Here is an 11,584-nt window from a genome sequence, read left to right as displayed (position 1 = left end):
CATACAACAATAGTAAATTGCGACGTCAACGCATGGAGGTACTATAGGATTAGCCATTGCACACATGGTAGTTGTCACGTAGCACTGCTGGTATAGTGCAACCTTTTTATTTAGCAACATAAGGAACGTTAACTATTGTACGTTTCAGCTACGGTGACACCTCATGATATCACATTGGACAAATTAAGAGGAGGTTTGTGAGTGTAAATGCAATGGAGCAAATAGATCTGCAATCAATACAACCTTGATATGCTAGGAATTGAACAGAGTGCCTGATGCCTCTTCAAAAGTGACAGAAGTGTCATGGCAGCTGGAACAGATAATAATATAGGTCATGTGTGGCAGAAATGGAATACTGTAAAAGTGGACATTTTCGCAGTACATTAATTTTCGCGCTTTTCGTGCGCAACAGTTACCGCAAAAATAAAAACATGCAAATATGTTCTTTTATTATGAATCTATGTAAGAAAACTCAAAATCGTGAAATTAAAAACAAGAAATGTAGTTCAAAGTTGGCAAAGTGCAAAAAATTACATGTGAGAAAATTACCATTTTTACAGTAGAGCCCATCCATGTCAACTCCAGGGATGTGCACCGCAGCACCTCTTTAAATTTTTTTCTTTTTCTTTTTGGTGGTAGATATTGATGAGAAAGTAAAATCCTGAATATTTGAGCTTCATACTCCATTTTTTCAAAATCCACCCCCAAGATCACTTTTTCAAAATCAGCCCCCTCTCAATAAATCCTGGTTTATATGGGCCATGCTCGCAACCCTCTACCTTCAAACCTCGGTTACATTATAGGGTAATGTACAACATGAAAAACAATTTTTGATCTCTAATCCCCCCACCTCACCCACACACACACTTTTTAGATTCTTGAGAACCGTACTGGACAAAAAGAAATAGGGTCAACAAGTCAATTCACAACTTCTGGCTCAAAAAATATTTCTGCCGGTACATGTACAATGTACATGTACCGGCAGAAATATTTTTACATTGTACATTGTATTGTATTTTACATTGTATTTTTACATTGTACATTAACAAGTTATGCCCGGATAATGCCCCCCTCTCCCCTTCTGAAAACCTGGCTACACCACTGGTTAGCACCAGCTAGGGTCATGGTCAAGCAGTTAAAAGGGCTGGCCGAAGTTATTTCTACAATTTCCTGTTCCTTTTTTATGGTAATAATGAGTGATAAACATCTATCATTTCTACACCATAGTTATCTCCTTTGTGTAGTCTGCGCTCAATGTGCAAAATATTGTAAAACCTAAAATAGTTCCAACACAAAAATGTCATCAATTTGTAATATTTATTCACAGCATTAAAATTTCTCATAAAAAACATCTATAATAAATTATAGGCAACATATTTTATTCATTCCCACCTGTAATCTGTATCTAGCTGTTCTGCTTTCAGGAGGATGGTCTTATTTCATGGCATCCTGTTCCGGTTATTAAGGCCTCTGGAGGTCCATTCTGGTCATAAAAAATTGATCCTAATTGCCATAAATATGTCTTTGGGCTTGGGCCCTATGACCTGAAGTCAATAAATTGAGTACAATTTGGTTAAGTTTTTTTTTTGTATAATTGCCAGGTCAAGAGGTGTATTTGATATTACCAAATTTTATACCAATCATTGAAAAACAAATATTTGTGTTGACAGATTTTCATATGAATTCTTTCTTTAATTTGAACCTTTTACCATGAAAAATGGAGTGGACTATTTTGAAGGGACTTTTGTAGGGAGAAGGTGGCCACACCCTCTATACAGGCCTGTTTTGAACAACACATTGGGTTAACGCGGCTGTGTACTCTAGACATGGTTTCTTTCGCAAAATTGAGTTTTTTTGATAAGTTTGTACTTTGTTATGTTTTTTATAAATACAAGGAATGAAAATCCAGATTTGTAAACTCCAACTGCAATATTTTAAGGATTTTATTTCACTATTCCAATCGTATTTGAAATTGAAAAGGAAAGAAAATCTTTGTTGTACCAGCAGGGTACACGCAGCATAACCAGCGATCGCTATGCGTGTCGCGCAATTTGTTAACGCACAAACACGCTACGCATACGCTAACGCTTATCGACATGCGTGGCGCATCTTATGGAAGCACCACGGAAGCACTGATTTCACAAAACCTAGCGGTCAAATGGCTCCGTTTTAGCTGATAAAATGTGGGTTTTTTCAAGTTCTTTCCCCGATTTAAATATCAAGTTATGAATGGATTTCGCTCAAACTTCTCAAGGGGCTGTGGATTTACCCGATGTTCACGTTATATAAGGTAGAAAAACGAAAACTGCCGATTCTCCTGTAAGATTCGATGAAAGTGCATAATGTGACATCTTTAAACTTCAACGGCCATTATTTCAATGTTCATTTTCTCGGTAAAATGACGATTTAGGTACACGATAACTCAATAAATACAGCATCTATAGGTAAGCAAATATGATCATCGTAAAAAGTATGATCGACTCAAGAAACGGTTTTCTCATTTTTTTATATTTTGGTCTATTTATGATTTTAGGCATCATTTTGTGCAAATAGGCGTTTGTGAATTTTAAAAAGTTCAATCTGATGCCTTATATGGTCAATATCTCAAAAAATAAGGCCAATATCAAAAAAATAAAAAACCGCTTTTGGAATGGAGCCTCAAGATTGAGCTAAAAACAAAATAAAATATTTTGGAAAGAGTGTTTTTTGTTATGATGTACCTAACAAATATTGCCAAAAACTCACTTTTTGTGATTTTCTTCATAATTGTTGTTTTTACCCCAAATCTGTATTTATAATAAGATTTATTGATGTCTTGCCGTCATAAAAATGTATACTTTTATATATCTTGCGCGAAATAATTACAAAGTTATTGCACTTTTACTACATGCATATCTGAGAGTACACAGCCACCTTAAACCCACTTGGACACATTTAGGCTCACAACCAAACAAAGCATCTTTCAGTCCTGGGGCTGGGGTTAGGGGCATTTGGACATTAGAAGTGACAGGTATGTGCTTATCATCAGGTAGTCAGATTTTCTGTTTACCTGATGACTCCCCAAGCCAATTTCTCAAAAGTGAGATTCAGGAAATCAGCAAAGTACAAAGTACAGTATTATGCCCCCTTGTTTGAAGTCAAATATACCCAATCACCTCCTTTTCTGAAAATCATACCCAATTACCCTTTTTTCTACAATATGATAAAATAATGCATTAACTTTCAAATTCTCTCATTGCAGCAAATTTGTAATTGTAAATTTTGAACAAAAATTAGAATTTTGTTCCACTTTTTCGAAATGTTTTACCGGATACTGCTTTTTTCAAAATTGTGTTCCAAATGACCCCATTTTTCCAGTCTTATACCCATATCAAAATCTCCATGGTGTTTTTCAAATCATGCTAGTGCAAAAAAAATGTGTAAAAATGGTAGTTTTTCACAAGCAAGCAATGTATGCTTTGTTGCTTGTACATCATTGATTTAGGGTGTCAAAAACATAAATAATCAGGTAAATAATGGCATGTTTGACTGGAACTTGAACATGAAACATTTAATATATAAAATACATCATGGTGTCAAAAATGTCACAAATCAGAAAAAAGGTATAAGGGACTTCAGAACATGAAACATCAAAAAAAATTGCACAATAGTAACAGTTCCGCTGTTTTAGGGCAGTAAACATGACAAAAATGTGTGTTCAGGCATTATGGAAGCCCCAGAAAAATGCTTGATAGGGCTATTCCATTTAAAATTCACACTACCCCTGTGGAAGAATTTGGAAATATCTTCAACAGGGGGAGTATGAATGTCAAATGTAAGTAGCACATTGACCAACTCTATATGAAAATCACCCTCCCTCTGTGGAAGATTCCAGTTGATTCTTTTTCAGAGGGTGTATGAAAATTAAATGGAGCTGCCTAATGTCTTTATTCCATTTGAAATATATACTCCCCCTGTGGAAGATATTTCCACAATTTTCTACAGCGGAAGTGTGTATTTGAAATGGAATAGTGCCTCAGGGTCCATATATCTACTTTTGGAATAAAGTTCTAGTCTCCTCCCCCCCCCCCATCCCTCTCACAGAACTTCAGTTGGAACAGGTGGATGTATTGAATAAATTGCTATTCCATTCATATCGTGTGAATTAATTCAAGTACATTTTTTCAATAAAAATGGAATCAAAGAATGTAAAAAAAGTGAAAGGAAAGAATTTGTGGAATGATAGCAGTAGTTGATGTGAACTTTTCTTGCATGCCATGATTTTTGTTCGGGATGTCAGGATACAATTGATTGAATTTAGATGACCTGCGGGGATCTTTTGATATCTTTTGTCACTCATCCATGCAGGCAATGCCATGCATTTTCAAAGTATACTTTCGGTAAAAAGTGAGAGTGAACGTACCAATTAGATACAGACTAATAATATAAATGGTCATTACTATAAAGGAAATTATAAGAAAATTATGTGCTGCTTTTGATCAAAGTTTGAAAAAGGCATTTATCGGCTTATGCATTTGAACTCTTCATAATTATGTTGCTGGAATTCAAATATTTAAATAATTGTACTTTGCCATTAAACTCTTTTGAAAATCTGCCTACCTGATAAATGTTTCAAAGGAATAGCATGTCCAGTGATAATATTTACCCATAAACCATTTAAAAATGTATTGGCCTTTCAAAAAGTCTAATGCTAAAATACAAGTTCATGGAAATGAATGGAGTATTTTGTGATCCTATTCCTAGCATCATCTTTTTATGACATTTTTCAGAAGATAGCCACGAATATTCCCAAAGTTTCAGTTGATTCCAATTTTGCTTTTGCTAGTTATGAATGATTATGTGTATTAAACTGCTCCATCTATAGACAATGTGTTGTAATGTTGTTCTGGTAATACTGGTACCAGAACCAAATTCAAATTTCACGATATCTTTGCTAAATGAATTAATCTGCAAGAAATCTTTTGTACATAAACACTATGTAGCCAGAGGTTTCCAGTGATATAAAAATCTCAACTTTTTTTGAGAAAAGTGGGGGGATGATGCTGTGGATCACGAAATGCCCTTTTAATGCTAAAATGCAAATTCATGGTTAAATTTACTGTTCTAAAAAATTTACAACATGAACTTTTGTTCTATTTTAATGAGGATTTATAACTGTTAAAACAGTTATATATACTCATATGACACACTGTAAAAAACTTTAAAGCCATAATGTACAATTTCTATCAAATTTTAATTCAGTTATTCTTCACCCAAAATGTTAATATTAGTAATAACTGCTATGAGTGGTTTCTGTTCATTTTAAGGGATCAGATAGCGTCATTGACTTAAAGTCATAATTAAGTCTTGATTTCACAATTGCTCTGCTGACCTACAAACACAACACATTTGGCTGATTCCATATTAGGTATAAGTTGGGACATATGTAAAGGTTACAAATATGCAAAAAAATCAGGTTAAAAAAAATAAACCAATATCATATTAGAATCGTACATGGCTATTTCACACAAGGTCTACTTTTTAGCTCCTACACCACAATAGGTCTCAATGTACACAATATCTCAAATAAGACTGCTGTAACATCGCGTCACGTGATTCTAGCCCCAACGGGCTAGGTCACGTGACCCCTCCAACTTCCCAGTAACATCAGTTGGCACCGAAGGTCGATGGATGTCGGCCGCAGGCCACCACAGCTAAACAAGTAAGTCGTGAGAAATTGGTTAAACTTTTCTTTCATTCAAGACTGCTGTATTTTAGTGTAAATTTGTTGAACATTTGAAGCTGTGAAACACTCCTATATGTCATTTGGTTTCTTATTCTCTTATTTCCATGGTTTGTGCTACATTGTATAAAAAGCCATAAAAACATTTTGGTCATTTTGCAAGAGAAGCATATTTATGGGTTTTCATTTGTTGGATAAAATCCACAATGAAATTTATCACAAAAAGACAATTTTCTCATTTAATTTGTACAAAGCTATTACTTACATGAATTTTTTAGGATAAATTTAGCTGTTAGATGTTGTGTGTGATCCATTTGGTTTTCTTGACCCAATGCAAGAACATAGTAGTATCCACATTCTACACTTTTTAAAGATGGTAATTGACATGTTTAGTGCAAGAAAAGCTAAGAAAGTGGTATGAACCCATGGGTATAAACCATTGAATTTTTTTTACCACTGAAGACCTTTCTGCAAGTGACGTCAGTGATTTTACACAACTTGTTCCATTGTTACTGTGAGTACATGTACTAAATGCAGCAGTACCCAAACTGTGGGATTATACAGTAATGGAGCAGTCATGGCAGTCAATGAGTTTGCAGCAATTCTTGGGGTCTGGAGTACATGTATAGCATGTTTTAAATAAAGGCCATGTGGTAGGGCTAGGGAAAAATTGTGCAACTGGTAAAAAAGTTTGGGAACCCTTGTACTAATGTCTGAGGAGTGTGGGTGACTCTCATTGCACATACAAATGATATGTGGTACCAGGGAAGTGTATACATACAACTTTCTAGCGCACAATGATAATTAATGGAGACATCTCGTTTTGATTAAAACTATGAGCAAGTTATCTTCATCGACCAACTGAATACTCAATTTTGCCAAGAATGATGCACACAATTTCCTTGTACTCAATAAGGGGCTGTGCAATAAATATCCGTCCCCTAGAAGGCCACATGTCACAGGGGAAGTTGCCCAAAGGTGTCAAAATTCTCCAAAAATGTCCGAAATTTTGCAACATTTTTTAATGTTACGAAAGTTCCCCAAAAGTGTGTGAGGTTGCTGACCTATTTGGCGCTGCATTGGAAAATTTTTGACAATTTCATAGAATCGCGCTCACTTTACGCAGCTTGCGGGAGTTGAAGCAATTTTGAGTAATTTTGAAAACTTTTGAGCATCTTTTCAGCAACTTTAAGCAATTTTGAGAAAATGTTAAGCAATTTTGTGAAATTTTGAATAACTTTACGCGATTTTGAGAAACTTAAAAAGCAACTTTGTGCAACTTACCGCAATTTCGAGGAAGTTTTAAGCAAGTTTGTGAAACTTTGAATAACTTTATACTATTTTGACAATTCTGGACCAATTTGGGCAACTTCCCCTGTGACATAGGGCCTATTTTAACTTTAGAACTTTTGCATCAAATCATTGTTTTAGTTTTTTTTTTTTTATTGTTTTTTTTAAAGAAGAAACTCATATGTTCCATGTTCAAAGAAATATTTTTGGAAAAAATCCGTTGCTTAGAGTTTACCCACTTTTCGAGAAAAACGTGATTTTGTGGAACATTATCCCATAGAAGCGCGTGTTATAGACAAATTTGTAATTCATATTTCATAAGAATGGAATGACCAATAGCGTTGCTAATAACGTTCTAGTTGTGCGTTACCATGGTCATTGTTATAAACGAAAATGACTTTGACCCCCCAAAACTCACAAAATCGGTCAGTACACACTTTCCAATTTCCTTATTCAGAACAAAAAAATAAATTTTATTGCCAAAAATGTTGATTTTATCAATTGCGGCATAAAAATGGGAATTTGGGTTTTTTTTTTTTTTTTTTTTTTTTTTTAACGTTCCGGAAATAGAGAATATCTTGATTGATTATCGATTATCAATCATCGATTATCGATTATTGATTGACACGACAACCCCTCCCTCCCAGTAGACCCTTCGTAAGGGATAGAATTGACTTGTTTGAAAATCATTTCCGCATGATTTTGAATGAGAAAAATTGAGATTATCTTGATTGATAATCGATTATTGATTTTTAATTGACGGGACAACCACCACCACCCCCAACCAACCACCCCCACCCGGAATAGACCTTTCGAAGAGGCGACCAGACGGGTTTGCAAATCACTGCCCCCATCATTTTAATCTTTTTTGAAAAGTAGACCTAATCTTGATTGATTAAGTATTGACTGAATATTGATCGATTAGGGCCTATCGATAAGCCATCAGTAAGCCCTCAAGTACCCCCGCCACACATACACACCCACATATACAGAGAGATAGAGAGATCACAGGTTAACAGGCTGCCTTGCTCATAACAACGTGAATGATATAATGCGTACTATGTTAACAGTCTATTTTCACGTGTTTTATAAATTGGAGATGTTTACGTTCTAATTATTTCATATAAAATAAAAGTAAGTTTATTTGAACTTTTCATAAAATCAAACTTTTAGCTATTTTAACTTTAGAACTTTTGCATCAAATCATTGTTTTAGTTTTTTTTTTTTTTTTTTTTAAAGAAGAAACTCATATGTTCCATGTTCAAAGAAATATTTTTGGAAAAAATCCGTTGCTTAGAGTTTACCCACTTTTCGAGAAAAACGTGATTTTGTGGAACATTATCCCATAGAAGCGCGTGTTATAGACAAATTTGTAATTCATATTTCATAAGAATGGAATGACCAATAGCGTTGCCAATCACGGACTAGTTGAGCGTTACCATGGTCATTGTTATAAACGAAAATGACATTCACCCCCCAAAACTCACAAAATCGGTCAGTACACACTTTCCAATTTCCTTATTCAGAACAAAAAAAAAAATTTTATTGCCAAAAATGTTGATTTTATCAATTATGCATAAAAATGGGAATTTCGTTTTTTTTTTTTTTTTTTTTTCTTTAACGTTCCGGAAATAGAGAATATCTTGATTGATTATCGATTATCAATTATCGATTATCAATCATCGATTATCGATTATTGATTGACACGACAACCCCTCCCTCCCAGTAGACCCTTTCGTAAGGGATCGAATTGACGTGTTTGAAAATCATTTCCGCATGATTTTGAATGAGAAAAATTGAGATTATCTTGATTGATAATCGATTATTGATTTTTAATTGACGGGACAACCACCACCACCACCACCCCCCAACCAACCACCCCCACCCGGAATAGACCTTTCAGAAGAGGCGACCGACGGGTTTGCAAATCACTGCCCCCATCATTTTAATCTTTTTGAAAAGTAGACCTAATCTTGATTGATTAAGTATTGACTGAATATTGATCGATTAGGCCCTATCGATAAGCCATCAGTAAGCCCTCAGTACCCCCCGCCACACATACACACCCACATATACAGAGAGATAGAGATCACAGGTTAACAGGCTGCCTTGCTCATAACAACGTGAATGATATAATGCGTACTATGTTAACAGTCTATTTTCACGTGTTTTATAAATTGGAGATGTTTACGTTCTAATTATTTCATATAAAATAAAAGTAAGTTTATTTGAACTTTTCATAAAATCAAACTTTTAGCTCCTAGATACATGGGCAAATTTCAAAATGGCCTGCCAAAAATATTTCCCCCCTTCTTGGTATTCCCAGTGGCGGCAGTGCCATGGGGAGAATGGGGGGATTCCCCCAGTCAGAAGCAATTTGTTGATTTCAGAAGAAATTTGTTGATTTCCCCCTGAAATTCACTTCGCCCCCCCCCCCCTTCAAATTGCCCCCATCCTCCGACATGCCAAAATTGATTTCTCCTTGAGTGCCCACTCTTTGCATGTGCCAAAGTACCTCCCTGACAAAAATGATTGAGAAATATTAAAGAAAAGGTTTCTGCACCAGTTTCAATACAAACACATAGTTCAATTTATTCAATTCAGCTGCAATTAAACACATGTAACATTTTACAAGTTATTATCAAACTGAACAAAAACATGTTATAAAAGTGGTTATAAAAGATAAGTACAAAATAACAACAAATACAAATTTATGTTAACACTATGGCTGATCAGTAGCTGCATGGAATGAAATTAATAACTATAGTTCTTCTCATCTTGAGTTTGGTAGTAACGTCACTGCATGTTCTAGATTGCCTAGCCTTTTAAAAATTGTGTGCGCCATTCTTGTAATCAGAGCAAAAATATGCGTGCATGTAAATGCGGCATAATCGCGACACTCCCGCGCATGCAGAAACACCTTTTGACGTCACTACCAAATTTATTTGAAGTGATATAATAAGCTATACTTCCCGGGATATTTCCTTGCAGCCCTCGAATTAAGGCTCTGAAAGGGCACGGCAACTTTTTTAGGGCAAGTTGAAAATTGCCTTGGATTTTCACTGAAAAGGCAAGGCAGCATGGCAGTTTGTAATATTTCAAGAGGGCATCATGGCAACTGTTGAAAATTTGAGAAGGGCACCAAGCCAATTTCTCAAAAGTGAAGAAAACACACACAAACATAGATAGATGATTTTATAAAGAAGAGGCAGGGCTGGGGCACCGACGGCAACTTCATAAGAGGGCACGGCAAGTGACTGCCATGGGTAAAGGACATATTTTGAGGGCTTTACGGCAGTGGGGATGGGCACCCACGGCAAAATGCCATGGGTGCCGTGGGTTAATTCGAGGGCTGTTTCCTTGAACAGATTCTTCAAGTTTGTTGATCACACATTATTACTATTTCTTAATTTTACTTGTCAAAACCAAAAGTGATTCTACAGTTACAAATTTTGATTTTGCTAAGCAAAATTAAGAAATAATATAAATCTTTGCTGATATTCAATTCAAACAAATATTATTACCCTTATTAATTTTAATACAGTTCTTTCAAGCGTAACTTACCAAGAAAAGCAAGGTAAATGCTGACAATGTATGGTATGACGTCCCTAGTATTAGCAATGAGTCACTATATGGTACACACTGGCCTGGATGTACGTACATATAGATGTGTGTGAGTGGGTGGGTCCCAATAACAACAGTCTATTCGATATTCTCTCAATGAAGAAGCAGTGAATTCTATTTACAAATTTATGATTTCAAACTGCTATACCCACTCCACATGTCACATAAAATACTTTGTGTAAACCATAATCACTCTAAAATGCTACAATGCATCAAAATCGGGATCAAAATATACCATTTCCTATATCCTAATCCACATGTACGTCCCATTCAAAGATACCACTGATATGATAACACACACTGACTTTTCACTGAACTTGGTGGTGCAATTCATTATCACGTGTATGCCTTCCGGAGATATTTTTGGTTGCCTGCCTGTTGCTTGTGTTGCCAGCATGAAAATAATGGCATATTACTGCCTGACTTTTGAGATTTACAAAGTTCTGTAGTTCCTTCACATTTGTAGATCGGCATTGTGATTTTATTTAAAGTTACTTTATCATGGTTCTACCTCATAAAAATTTGCATCTGACCAATAAGAGGGAAATGCTAATAAATAGTTCCTGTAAAATTAAATCACTTGCACAAGAATAATATGTACCATATTCATTCCATTAAACAACCATGTCTATTAATTCCCCATGCCACTTTAAGTGCTCACCCAGCGACTTTACTACACATAATCCTCCATCATTTACATGTACAGGATCCAACTACACTATCAAACATGGAACCATCTATATAAAATCCATATTTTGGGCCATTTTTTACGTACAAATTTGTTAAGTGCCCTGGGTGGTTAATGGAACAAATATATAGTATGTACTTTTATCCCTACATGTACGTCATATTGTATGTCAGATTTTGCTTTAAATGCTTTTATTTGCAGATTGCTTTTATGCTTACCATTTGCATGATTCATAAGCACATAAACACCCATTTAAAATC

The 11,584-nt window shown here is 35.2% G+C and overlaps 1 protein-coding gene across 1 annotated transcript in view; it reads right to left on the bottom strand.

Annotated features, from left to right (window-relative positions):
* Window positions 1-11,584, bottom strand: part of LOC140148767 (uncharacterized) — a 67,450-nt gene that overhangs the window by 12,522 nt on the left and 43,344 nt on the right. The window lies entirely within an intron of this gene.

This window comes from Amphiura filiformis, chromosome 3 (genome assembly GCF_039555335.1).
Source record: "Amphiura filiformis chromosome 3, Afil_fr2py, whole genome shotgun sequence".
In the NCBI taxonomy this organism is placed as follows: domain Eukaryota; kingdom Metazoa; phylum Echinodermata; class Ophiuroidea; order Amphilepidida; family Amphiuridae; genus Amphiura; species Amphiura filiformis.
The sequence above is the reverse complement of the archived record's forward strand: the minus strand, read 5'-3'. Positions and strand labels throughout refer to the sequence as shown.